At 44.2% G+C, this 13,878-nt stretch overlaps 1 protein-coding gene across 4 annotated transcripts in view; it reads right to left on the reverse strand.

Annotated features, from left to right (window-relative positions):
- Nucleotides 1-13,878, reverse strand: part of LOC139173059 (transmembrane protein 132D-like) — a 504,596-nt gene that overhangs the window by 489,682 nt on the left and 1,036 nt on the right. Inside the window, exon 2 of one of the 4 annotated variants that reach the window (XM_070762529.1) lies at nucleotides 8,717-8,860. The exons of 1 other annotated variant lie outside the window; for it this stretch is intronic. The gene's annotated coding sequence lies outside the window, so the exon portion shown is untranslated. Of the gene's footprint in view, nucleotides 1-8,716; nucleotides 8,861-13,287; nucleotides 13,359-13,878 lie in introns of all 4 variants that reach the window. 2 more of the 4 variants (XM_070762530.1, XM_070762527.1) reach the window with 2 other exon arrangements.

Consider the following 13,878-nt stretch of genomic DNA (forward strand, 5'->3'; position numbering starts at 1 on the left):
CAAAAATGCCTGCAACTCATTCTTATCTCGTGGCTCTGGGGCTTCTCTAATTGCTCTCAGCTTCTCTGTTGTGGGGTGGATACCTTCCTTATCTATTTTATATCCTAGGAATTCTATACTGTTGGTTCCCCAGACACATTTATCAGGCTTGATTCTTAAACCTTTGTCCTGTAACCTCTTAAGTACTTCCCTTATTCTTTTGTTTACTTGTTCCTGGTTTTCCCCTGCAATTAAGATGTCATCAAAGTATGGAATGGCCCCATTTACCCCTGACAATAGGCGTTCCATAATGCTCTGGAATATTCCTGGGGCTATGCTTACCCCAAACTGTAACCTCGTGCATTTGAAAGCCCCCCTGTGCGTTACAATTGTTTGAGCGTTTGCTGTTTGTTCATCGACCGGAAGTTGCTGGTAAGCTTGCGCCAGGTCGATCTTTGCGAACCTTTTCCCCTCCCCCAGGGAGTGTAGCAGTTGTTGCACAACCGGGATGGGGTAGGGGTGGTGTTGGAGTGCCTTGTTTAGGGTCGATTTGTAATCAGCGCAAACTCTTAAAGAGCCATCTGGCTTCAGAGGGGTAACTATGGGAGTTTCCCATGGCCCCTGCTCCACAGGGACCAAAATACCTTGGCTAATGAGTTTGTCCAGCTGTATGTCTAGTTTGGGGAGGAGCGGCAGGGGGACCCTGCGAGGTTTTAGTCTGATCGGTGGGACCTTGGGGTCAATAGAAAAAGATATAGGGGGCCCCTTATACAATCCCAGTGTGGGGCTGAACACTTCAGGGAACTCTTTCACAAAGTTAGGCATATCATAACAGTTTACATTACACACACCCGAAATCTCGATCCCCAGTGGTTCCATCCATGCTAAACCCAGAAGAGAGTGCTTGGCCCCTGTTACAATAAGCATGGGAAGGGTACATTTAACATTCTTGAATGCGATAGGTACATTTGCTGTTCCCAAGACCGAGATTACTCCCCCCTGAAAGTCTCTAATCACCAAAGAGGTTTGATTTAGGTCAGCCTTAGATACATTAGGCATATACAGTTTAAATTTTTCCCAGGGCATGATGGTATATCTAGAGCCCGTATCTAGCTCCATTGAGCAAGGTTGGTTATTGAGTAACAGTGATATAACAATTTTAGCCCCTTTTTTGGTTGCCGTGTTATTCACGGAAAATTGAGAGTTACCTCTATAGTAGTCGCGGTTAGCGGTTGAGTAGTTCCTTTGACCCGCGTTGCGGAATGGTCTCCTTTCTCGCGCTTGGGGGGTCTGGTTTTGAGGTCGCTGGTATTGCGGTGTGGCAAATGTTTCCTCTGGCGCTGTTGCTCTGCATGCGATGGCGATGTGGCCTCTCCGGTTGCAACGGCGGCATGTAGCGTCTCGGAAGGGGCATCGATGGCGCTGGTGATTTCCCCGGCAGCCCGCGCAGGGGGCTGGGTGAGTAGCTCTCAGGTGTCTCGGCTGGTCTTGCACCAGGAGGCAGTTGTCTCCGCTGGGAATTTGTTGGCTGTTGTCTGTTTCCACGGCGCTGGGAGACGCGGAGTCGATTTTTGCAATGAGTTCTCGCCTTCCGTGCTCTTTCAATTCTCTCGCCGCTGCGTCGGCTGCTTCTGCGGTTTGCGCCAGTTTAATCACGGTTTGTAGGCTCGGCTCTTCTTCGATGAGGAGTTTATTTCTCACCGTGCTGCTTTTCATGCCGAAAACCAAGGCGTCGGTGAGGCGAGCTTCCGGGTCTTTAAACTTGCATTGGGCAAGTACCGTTCGAAGCCGCGTTGTAAACTGGCTGATCGACTCGGTTTCCCTCTGAGCCATCATGTGGAATTGATGCCGAAAAACCATGGCTGGTTTGGTCGGCTTGAAATGGCTTGCCAGTTTTTGTTGTAGGACGTCCCACGCTGTGGCTCTTGCTTGTTCCGGTTCGGTGAGAGTTTGGGCAAGTCTACGGATTTCTGCGCCGCAGTAGTTAAGGAAAATAGCCCGTCTGCGATCGGCTTCGGCGTCCTGCATTCCCGCCGCCTCGAGGAAGATCTCGAAGGTGGCCATGTACTCGTCCCATGTCGATTTCTCGGGATCGAAGAGTTCCGGAGCCTGGCCGATCTGGATTTTGTCCATGTTGCACGCGAAGTTTCTTCCGTCCGTTCGTCGCCAGTGAAGTAGACCCAGAGACAGGGTTTGAGCAATCGGTACTTTTATTCAGCTCAGAGAACAAGTGACAGCTCAGCAAGGTAAAGTGACAATTCAGCGAGTACCGACTGACTCTGCCTGGAGAAACCGCTCCTTTTATATATTTGCGGTTCCCGCCAAAGCTAGAGCCGGCCGCGTCTGAGCCAATCAGGAGCGACTTCCTGCTTGGGCTCAGACAGCGCTGAAAGAGGAACAAACTATTTACAGAGTTACAAGGTAGCCATTACAGGATACAACATCTCCCTCTCCTCCTTGATTTATTTAGTGACCAAAGTTACAACAGTACCAAAATACATAACCTATAACTGGTTTCCCACTTATGACCGTTGCAGTGTCCCAATTGGCAACTGGCATGTATTTATGACCGTTGCGGTGTCCTGAGTTGTCATGTGGTCACTACCCATTACCTTCCCAGTGTCAAACAGACAGAAGTTGATGATAAATTAACAGCTTGCCACACTAAAAACAGAAGGCCTGATGTTTATGGGAACTTGGGATGGGGGATTTCAGGAGGTGCCGCCACAAAGCATTCTTTCGAGTGGTTCAAGGCTATCGTATGTCCACCCACCTGGGCGGAAGCGGAGGAAGGACTTGCCATGTTGGCACAATCCAAGTGGGCAATGTGACAAGTTTGTGGGTGGGGGACGAGGGATGTCAACTTTCAACTGGGTGGGAAACTCAGATTCAGGTTCCCCAGTATAGTGTCTGTTGTGATTAGCTCTGGCCCAGCTCCTGCCCCAAAGACTGTGGATGTGGGGGAGACATCCACATGCCGCAGGCCTGTTTTGCCCCCGGTGGAATCTGCTGATGAAGGCTCCTCTGACCAAGAAGACATGAGTGACAGGGAGGAGGAGAGTGTGGCAGACAGCTCAGAAGGAGATCAATTATCTAGCTCCTCCTTGGATTCAGAACAAGAGTTAATGATACAGCCACGCATGCGGAGAGCGATGCATAGGCAACAACAACTGAGAGATTATTATCAAAGAAAATGAGGCCACCTGTGGTTGGGTGGGGCTGGGGTAATTAGTGAGGCTGCTATAAATAGCAGCCTGTGTGTTTGGCCATTGTGGAGGATTATCTGATCGTTGTGTTTCGTGACTGCTTTACTGACTTTGACTTTTTGTGTGCTGATTTTTCCCCGCTTTGAAACTAAACCAGAGCAAAGTGTGTTTCACTTTGTGAAAGAAGGACTGTGAATTGCCTCACAGCTGCAAGCTAAGTATCACAGAACTGATAAGGGACTTGTACAAATTACCAGTTTGTTTGGAGACGAGTGCTCTTTGCTACACCAAAAGAGGGCTTGGTTTAAGTGAATTTTCATTATAAAGAACATTGTTTTGAATTTTCAAACGTGTGTGTGTCTGAAATTTGTACCTAGGAATTTTTGGGAGGAGTCTACCAGCCCGACAGAACAGTGTCAAGATGGCTCCAGAAATAAATCGGAACTTTGAGAAGTACTTTGACTCACTCTGATTTAGTTCGGATGTTACCTGGAACCTTGACACCCAAACAGCTTCCGACAAGCCAAGTCAACGGGAGAAAGCCAGATTTGCTGAACGATCACATGGTTCATTTAACAACTGCAGTGATTCGCTCGACAACTGCGTCAAAAAAAGACCTTGCAACGAGACACAAATGGCCTTGTTTAGCAACAGAAATTTTGCGTTGGATTGTGTTTGGTCGGGCTCTCTGGTAGACTCCTCCCAAAAATTCACAGGTACAAATTTCAGACACACACACGTTTGAAAATTCAAAACAATGTTCTTTATAAGGAAAATTCACTTAAACCAAGCCCTCTTTTATATAGCAAAGAGCACTGTCTCCAAACAAACTGGTAATTTGTACAAGTGCCTTATCAGTTCTGTGATACTTAGCTTACAGCTGTGAGGCAATTCACAGTCCTTCTTCTTTCACAAAGTGAAACACACTTTGCCCTGGCTTAGTTTCAAAGCGGGGAAAAATCAGCACACAAAAGGTCAAAGTCAGTAAAGCAGTCACGAAACACAAGATCAGATAATCCTCCACAATGGCCAAACCCACAGGCTGCTCTTTATAGCAGCCTCACTAATGACCACAGCCCCACCCAACCACAGGTGGCCTCATTTTCTTTGATAATAATCTCTCAGTTGTTGCTGCCTATGCATCGCGATCCACATGCTTGGCTGTATCATTAACTCTTGTTCTGAATCCAAGGAGGAGCTAGATAATTGATCTCCTTCTGAGCTGTCTGCCCCACTCTCCTCCTCCCTGTCACTCATGTCTTCTTGGTCAGAGGAGCCTTCATCATCAGATTCCAGGGTGGGGGCAAAACAGGCCTGCAGCATGTGGATGTCTCCCCCACACCCACAGTCCTTGGGGCAGGAGCTGGGCCAGAGCTAACCACAACAGATTGTGCCCATACGCCGCGGACTACCTACATGGGAAGGCAACGAAACCTTTTGTGACGAGGGTTTGAGAAGAACATTTATTCTGAGCATCCCAGTCTAAAATAGGTTACGTTGCAAGGCCGAAGGTCTGGCAAGACATTAAAAACATTTCCCCCGAACAAAATTCTACAGACAGAAAAATTATACCGAGGCCTGGCAATCTGCTTCATCTCTATTTCCTTTGGGAAAAAACTCTTAAGGATATCTTTTTAGAACTGTCAAAACTCACAAGTCCGTAATAAATTATTCTTTTTCATTACCCAACTTATTAAGTAGGCTGTTTCGGGGATAATGGCAGAAAAATCCCATTTTAATTTCCACTGTATTTTACAGAAGCTCTGATACAGGCTGGTTTAGCCGGCATCTCTTTTTTTGTACAACGGTGGGCAGCCTTCACCCCAGCCACCCCCCACCCAAATTCCAAAGTTAATGACAGGTGGTCCTCAACATACGACCAAAATTTCCATTGCTAAGCGAAACAGTGGCTGAGTCAGGTTTTTTGCCCCGTTTTCATGATTTTTCTTGTTCAGTGAACTCTGGCAGTTGTTACGTTAGGAACTCGGTTGTTAAGTGAATTGCTGTTAAGTGAATTTAGCTTTTCACACTGACGGCCGTTGCAGCATCTCCCCACGGTCAAGTGATCAAAATTTGGACACTGGGCAACTGACTCGTATTGATGATGGTTGCCATGTCCTGGGGGGTCACTTTTGCGACCTTCTGTCAAGCAAAGTCAACAAGGGAGCCAGAATCACGTAACAACCGAGTTCCTAACGTAACAACTGCAGTGAGTCGCTTAACAACGGCAGTAAGAAAGATCGTAAAATGGGGCGAAACTCACTTTTAACAAATGCCATACTTAAGTGGTCATAGAAACATAGAAACATAGAAGAGTCTTCGGAGAGGGGCGGCACACAAATCTAATAAACTATAACTATAACTATAAGATTGAGGGCAGAAAAAGACCTCATGGTCCATGCTCTTATACTATTTCTTGTATTTTATCTTAGGATGGATCTATGTTTATCCCAGGCATGTTTAAATTCAGTCACTGTGGATTTACCAACCACGTCTGCTGGAAGTTTGTTCCAAGGATCTACTACTCTTTCAGTAAAATAATATTTTCTCACGTTAGAAACATAGAAGACTGACGGCAGAAAAAGACCTCATGGTCCATCTAATCTGCCCTAATACTATTTTCTGTATTTTATCTTACAATGGATATATGTTTATCCCAGGCATGTTTAAATTCAGTTACTGTGGATTTACCAACCACGTCTGCTGGAAGTTTGTTCCAAGGATCTACTACTCTTTCAGTGAAATAATATTTTTTCATGTTGCTTTTGATCTTTCCCCCAACTAACTTCAGATTGTGTCCCCTTGTTCTTGTGTTCACTTTCCTATTAAAAACACTTCCCTCCTGAACCTTATTTAACCCTTTAACATATTTAAATGTTTCCATCATGTCCCCCCTTTTCCTTCTGTCCTCCAGACTATACAGATTGAGTTCATGAAGTCTTTCCTGATACGTTTTATGCTTAAGACCTTCCACCATTCTTGTAGCCCTCTTTGGATCCGTTCAATTTTGTCAATATCTTTTTGTAGATGTGGTCTCCAGAACTGGACACAGTATTATTCCAAATGGGGTCTCACCAGCGCTCTATACAGCGGGAACACAATCTCCCTCTTACTGGTTGTTATACCTCTAGCTATGCAGCCAAGCATTCGACTTGCTTTCCCTACCGCCTGACCGCACTGTTCACCCATTTTGAGACTGTCAGAAATCCCTAAATCCTTTTTGCTAACACAGAACTGCCAATACAATACTCAGATTGAGGATTCCTTTTGCCCAAGTGCATTATCTGACTACAGGTGGTCATAATCAGAGACCACCTGTAGTCAGCGCCAAGCCAAAATCCAACCATCTTTGCAGGTGGAACAGAGAAGCAGGTTCTGTTCTGGCCCAGCTAAGAATGTAGCAAACACACAGTTTGTTCAAACTCATTTTAATCAATAACCAACTGTACTAATAACTAAAAGCAGTGATTTCTTGCAAAAGCCCAATTGTTAATGTGTCATCATTAACAGCTGGCACAAGTTCAGAAAGTCTTAAATCATATAATCACAATTAATCTTTGATAGCTCACGAAACTTGGCAAAATGCCCAGAAGTAGTCCTCAATAAACACACTGAAGCAGATAAGCAGAGCAGAGATTTTTCCAGACACAAGTACATGACCAACAAACAAATTTAAACTGTTGTTTCCTTCAGAGATCCAGCTGCCTCTGCATTCCTTAAGTAGACTAGGGGAGTTGCCAATTAGCCCCCAGTTTTACTCCCAAGGAGACCTCCTCTGGAGTAACCATTTCTGTCTCTTGGCAGCTCTGCATGCTCGTGCATTGAAGAAGAGAAGCCCTTTCTTCCTCATCACTGCTATGAGGTGCTGGAGGTTCCAAAGGCCCTGGCTGAACATCTGACGCTGGCACCGAGTCCTTGCCATCCTCCTCACTGTCCAACTCAGGTACCAGCTGCACAGAGAGTTAGATTAACTCTCCCATCCAGCCACGCTAAAGGGAGTTAGTTGATGAATAGCAACAGCAATAGCACAGAGATTTATATACCGCTTCACAGTGCTTTACAACCCTCTCCAAGTGGTTTACAGAATCAGCTTTATTGCCCCCAACAATCTGGATTAACAGGCCAACAAACTATTATGTAAAAAATTAGCGAGCCGGCGGGCCCGTGCCGTCATCCAGATAAGGGAGATGATGGTTTTGAGCAAGCGCCAAAACAGCCTCTCATCTTGCAAAGAAAATAAAGCAGTCCCAGGAAAATAACAAGGTTATTAATCTTTCATTAAGCTAAGGGGATGAAAAAGAATCACTTAAAAATCTCAGTTTCTTTCTTTGCTCCATAAGCAGAGGGAACCCCTGCCAACTTCAAAGGCTCTCCAAGAAATTAGTTAATAGGTTGGTGCGGGAACCAGATTGCAGTTTACATAAGGGGCTTCTTCGCCTTCTATTCCTCCTCCTCCTCCTCCTCTATGAATTTCTTGTCCTCTTGAACAAAGCATCCTCGGGGGACTTAAAGAGTGGGGAAAGAAAAACCCCTGACAAAAAAGAGACAGAACGGAATTGGGACGGGTGAGACGACAAGAGAAGGAACACATGGTTCAGAAGTCAATGAAGATCCAGTTGTGGCCCTATCTCACAGTCACTCATGCCTCCATCACCTCGAGGTTTGAGTACTGCAACACTCTCTACATGGGGCTACCTTTGAAAAGTGTTTGGAAACTTCAGATCGTGCAGAATGCGGCCGGGAGAGCAATCGTGGGCTTCCCTAGGTACGCCCAGGTTTCATCAACACTCTGCGGCTTGCACTGGCTGCTGATCAGTTTCTGGTCACAATTTAAAGGGTTGGTTATGACCTATAAAGCCCTACATGGCACCGGACCAGACTAGCTCCGGGACCGCCTTCTGCCGCACGAATCCCAGCGACCGATTAGGTCCCACAGAGTTGGCCTTCTCCAGGTCCCGTTGACTAAGCAATGCCGTCTGGCGGGACCCAGGGGAAGAGCCTTCTCTGTGGTGGCACCGGCCCTCTGGAATCAACTCCCCCCGGAGATCAGGACTGCCCCCACCCTCCTTGCCTTTTGTAAGCTCCTGAAAACCCACCTATGTTGCCAGGCTTGGGGGAATTAATAAACCCCTCTGCTATTATGATTTACCGTATGTATAGTTTATGTGGGTTGTATGATTGTTTTTTTTAATTTTTATTATAAGGGTTTTAAATAATGTTTTTAATATTGGATTTGTACTCTGTATATTGCATGTTGTGAGCCGCTCCGAGTCTTCGGAGAGGGGCGGCATACAAATCATCATCATCATCATCATCATCATCATCATAATAATAATCATCATCATCATAATCATCATCATAATCATAGTAATCACCATCATCATCATCATAATCATCATAATCATCATAATCATCATAATCATCATAATCATCATAATCATCATAATCATCATAATCATCATAATCATCATAATCATCATAATCATCATAATCATCTGATTGAGGTTGTTGGGAGGCTGCAAAAGACAAACCTGGATGCTTGGGAAGCCTGCTCCGTGTTGGAATTCCAAACCCAACAGTGTTTCTTCGGGTTGGTTATTACAGGCAGTCCTCAGCCGTTCACTTAGTGACCATTACAGCCGTTCATTTAGTAACCGTTCAAAGTTATGACGGCACTGGGAGAAAAAAAAAAGTAACTCAGGGCTGTTTTTTACCATTGCAACATCCCCAGAATTTGGACGCTTGGCAATTGACTCATATTTAGGATGGCTGCCATTCTCAGGGTCATGTGGTCACCTTTGGAGAACTTCCCTGTGGACATCTGATTGACATTCCCTCCTGGGGAGAGGAGGCGTAATTGGAAAGAGAATAAATGAATGAGGAAGAAGAAGGGAAGGAAGAAAGGGAAAGAGAAGGGGAAAGAGAAAGAAGGAAAGGGAAGAGAAGAGAAGGAAAGGAAAGGGAAAAGGAAAGGGAAAAGGAAAGGAAAGGAAAAGAAGGGAAGAGAAGAGAAGGAAAGTAGGGAGGGGAAAGAAAAGGGAAAGAAGGAAAGGAAAGGGAAAAGGAAAGGAAAGGAAAAGAAGGGAAGAGAAGAGAAGGAAAGTAGGGAGGGGAAAGAAAAGGGAAAGAAGGAAAGGAAAGGGAAAAGGGAAAAGGAAAGGAAAAGAAAGGAAAACAAGGGAAGGGAAGGAAAGGGAAAAGGAAAGGAAAAGAAGGAAAGGAAAAGAAGGAAAGGAAAGGGACGGGAAAGGAAAAGAAAAGGAAAAGAAGGAAAAGAGGGAAGAAAAGGGAAAAGGAAAAGAAGGGAAAAAAGAAAAGGAAAAGAAAGGGAAGGGAAGAAAAGGAAAGTAGGGAGGTGAAAGGAAAGGGAAAGAAGGAAAGGGAAAAGGAAAAGAAAAGGAAAAGAAGGAAAAGGGAGGGAAGAAAAGGGAAAAGGAAAAGAAGGGGAAAAAGAAAAGGAAAAGAGAGGGAAGGGAAGGGGAAGAATGGGGAAGGGAAGGGAAGAAGGACAGGAAAGAAGCATTGTGAACCAAGCCATTTTGGCTTATTTAGAAATCTAACTTTCCCTTTCATGATTTGATCATCTTGGGGGAGGCAGAGGCTGGATTCCTAGCAAGCCAGGATAAAAGTCACCCCACCACCACCACCTCCCCTGCCCCCTTTTGCTAATGCGATGATAAAACAGCAGGCGTCAAATTCTTAATTACTAGAGGCGACTCAGAGCAGGGAGAAAGAGAGAGAGAGAGAGAAACCAACATTTTTCCTTTTTTTTTGAAAGCTTGCATGCCTAAGTTATAACTTCAGGCTTACGACAGTCCTGCTGAGCTGTCTTCCTTTGATGCTCTTCCTTTGTCTCCGGGGAAGATCCCGAAAAGTGGGGGGGGGGGGGGTAAGGGGAGCCGGGATTTTCAGGTGCAAATTAAAAAGCTCACCCTTATGGCCCCGACTTGACATTTATCTTGATGCTTTGAATTCGTGCAAAACAAGCCAACCCTAGTTTAGCCAGCATCCTACATCATCATGCTTTGTAGAATTAGCATCAGTCTGCACCTCCAAAACCCAAAGACCAATAAGGGTAAAAAAAACAGCCTAGACTTCAAAATCTGCAAAAGGATTTTTTTTAAAAAAAAAGGCAACCCCCCCCCCTCAAAACCCTGAAATTTTAAATCCTAATTCTTTCATCTTTATTTTCAATTGTTCAGCGTTGTCTTTTGATCCTTTAATAAACCATCAATTAAATAACGGCAGAAATAAAACAAACTTTTGGGCAGCTAACAGTTAAGGATATTGAAGAGGAAGCAGATAGGTTTTTTAAAGAGATATTGATTTTTTTTAAAAGGTGATAAAACCAGAAGAAGAAAAAAAAGAAACTCTAGTGTACACAGCATAAGAATCCAGTTTATAAATCTGGACTGAAACCAGATTTAAAATTCTCTTAAACCTAGCAAGGCCTGCTGTTCAGATCTACCCTTGTGCCTTTGACTCTACAGATAAAGATACCAAAACAAAGGTTTTGCTTTCAGAAGTTGTTTAAACAAAAAAGCTTTTGTGACTTACACAACTGTTTTGACAAATGCCCTTCAAGGCTCATTATCTCACCCAGCAGTTGTACGTTTATAAATTCTTGAACGTGGGCATAGAAACCAGAGAAACAAAGCATCCTCTCGCAAAAATTAATTATAGTAATAAAGTGATCACGATTTATTCTAGGATTAGATCTGGGGCTAATTTGGCAGAAATCCAGTATTGTGGATAAATTTATCTCTTGTGTCTTGTGTGTGTGTGTGTGGGACCTAGCTGTTTTGTTAGTTAGTTGTTGTTTTGCTTTGATTTTTGCACACTCGGCCCCCAAATGTCACCATGTGTATCATTTTGTAAGCCGACCAAGCGTCACTGCGGCAGTGAGCTGGACACCATATAATAAATAAACACTCTAAATAAAAAACCTTGGGCAGCTAACAGTTTAAGGGGATTGTGGGGAAACCCAGATGGCTTTTAAGAGCCATTGATCAAAAGGTTGTGAAAAGCAGGACTTAAAAAAATGAGCCTCCAGGGAGCAAATCACCAGAAGCCAGTTTACAATTCTGACTTCTCCTAAGCTGCTCTCTGGAGGTTCATTTTTAAACGTGGTTTTTTACAACCTTTTCATCCAAAGAAAAGGCTGAAGAGAAGGGTGGGGAGGAAAGGAACAGGAAGGGGAAGAAGGAAAGGAAAGAGGAAAGGGAACATTAAGGAAACCGGAAATGCTAGAAATAAAGAAAGCCAAACTTTGGAAAAGTTTATAAACAGGATAAACCGAAACCGGGGAATGCAAAAAAAAAATAATCAGAAAACTGTTCCATCCAAGAGAGATCATCTTATGAGATTCTTAGCTCTTGGCCTGACCCACCTTGCAAGGGTGGTCGTTGTGGAGAAAACAGCAGGAGGAAAGAGCGTGGAATACATTTGTGTCTTGAGTTATTGCTAAAACTAATAAAAGGCGGGATGCCAATAAACAAAACAAGTGGTCTTGAGCTTTGGAAGGAAGGAAGGAAGGAAGTTATGTATGTATGTATGTATGTATGTATGTATGTATGTATGTATGTATGTATGTATTTATTTGTATGCCGCCCCTCTCCATAGACTCGGGGCGGCTCACAACAATAACAAAGACAATGTAAGAACAAATCTAATAATTTAAAAAACACTAAAAACCCCATTATTAAAAGCAAGCATACACACAAACATACCATGTATAAACTGTATAAGCCCGGGGGAGATGTCTCAGTTCCCCCATGCCTGACGGCAGAGGTGGGTCTTAAGAACTTTACGAAAGGCAAGGAGGGTGGGGGCAGTTCTGATCTCCGGGGGGAGCTGGTTCCAGAGGGTTGGGGCCCCCACAGAGAAGGCTCTTCTCCTGGGTCCCGTCAAACGGCATTGTTTAGTCGACGGGACCCGGAGAAGGCCAACTCTGTGGGACTAACCGGTCGCTGGGATTCATGCGGCAGAAGGCAGTCCCGGAAATATTCTGGTCCGATGCCATGAAGGGCTTTATAGGTCATAACCAACACTTTGAATTGTGACCGGAAATTGATCGGCAACCAATGCAGACTGCGGAGTGTTGGTGTAACATGGGCATACCTTGAGAAGCCCATGATTGCTCTTGCAGCTGCATTCTACACGATCTGAAGTTTCCGAACACTTTTCAAAGGTAGCCCCATGTAGAGAGCATTACAGTAGTCGAACCTCGAGGTGATGAGGGCATGAGTGACTGTGAGCAGTGAGTCCCGGTCCAGATAGGGCAGCAACTGGTGTACCAGGCGAACCTGGGCAAACGCCCCCCTCGCCACAGCTGAAAGATGTTTGTCTAATGTGAGCTGTGGATCGAGGAGGACGCCCAAGTTGCGGACCCTCTCTGAGGGGGTCAATAATTTCCCCCCCCATGCTCCTGGTATCTGTTTCTTTCCCATCACCCACCTAAAAATTGTCCCAAATATGTTACAAAAGACTTGTACAGATTTGTTACCAGGAATTTTGGAATTTATTTGAAATGGTGGGCTGCAGAAAAGCTGGTCCTTCCTTCCAATGGCCTAGCCTAGCCTGTTCCTTAAAAATTAAATATTTAATTTTAAATCTGGAAAAGGAAATTTCAAAGGGACAGACTGAAGAGAAGCCCTTCAAATAAGCCTCCAGCCAGTTCTGAAGACAACAACTGATCAACAACTGAAAAGCTATCTTGAATTTCTCAGAATATTATAAAATATGAAACAAATTTTATGATTGGCTGAGAGCAAGAAGGAATAAACAAAATAAGGCATGCAACCATTAATCCTGAATAACACCAGAAAATATTAATTAAATAACCATTTTTTAGAAACAACAATAGCATTGTATATATGTAAAAAACAATAAATGTAACGAATAAAGTGATGTAATTGAATACTGGTGCATTGTTTGAAAGAAAAAAACCCAAAATATGATTGTATACGATGAAAGCTTATTTTAGACAGGGGCTAAATAGAAAGCCCCAACTGTTTCTTTAGTGTTGTCTATGTTGAGTGTTGTATTGTTATGTGCGTTCAATAAAAAGTTATAAAAAAGAAAACAAGAAAGAAAAGTTTACCTGAGTTTCTGAGATTTCCAGCTTGCAAGAAAGATTTCTGAACATTTTCTGCCCTCTGCTGGGAGTTCTGGCTGGACAGATGTTTGACTTTTTTTTATTGCGGTTGTCAAACAATGCAACAGAACCGAGATTCAACTACAGTGGTACCTCTACTTAAGAACACCGTTACTTAAGATCTTTTTAAAATAAGAACTGGGTATTCAAGATTTTTTGCCTCTACTTAAGAACCATTTTCTACTTAAGAACCCAGGCCCGGAAAAATTTCCCAGGAAATTTGAGAGCGGCATGAAGGCCCGGCCAGTTTCCTGCCATTCCCTCTTTAATCCCAGAGGAGCCTTTTGGTGGTGCTTAAGGAGGCGTTGGCAGTCCAGAGAAAATGAAGAACTTTCCTTTCTCTGGGTGCTTGGACAAGGAATAAACTTCTGCCAGTGCCCAGGGAAAAGAAACGCTCCCTTCGCTCTGGGCAGCCGAGGAGTCTGCCAAATGAGATGCAAAAGTTTCCACAGTCTGTGGTAGGATTAGGCCAAGTTGGCTCTTCTATGACATGTGGACTTCAACTCCCAGAATTCCTGAGCTAGCATGATTGCCTCG

Source organism: Erythrolamprus reginae, chromosome 10, assembly GCF_031021105.1.
Source record: "Erythrolamprus reginae isolate rEryReg1 chromosome 10, rEryReg1.hap1, whole genome shotgun sequence".
In the NCBI taxonomy this organism is placed as follows: Eukaryota; Metazoa; Chordata; class Lepidosauria; order Squamata; family Dipsadidae; genus Erythrolamprus; species Erythrolamprus reginae.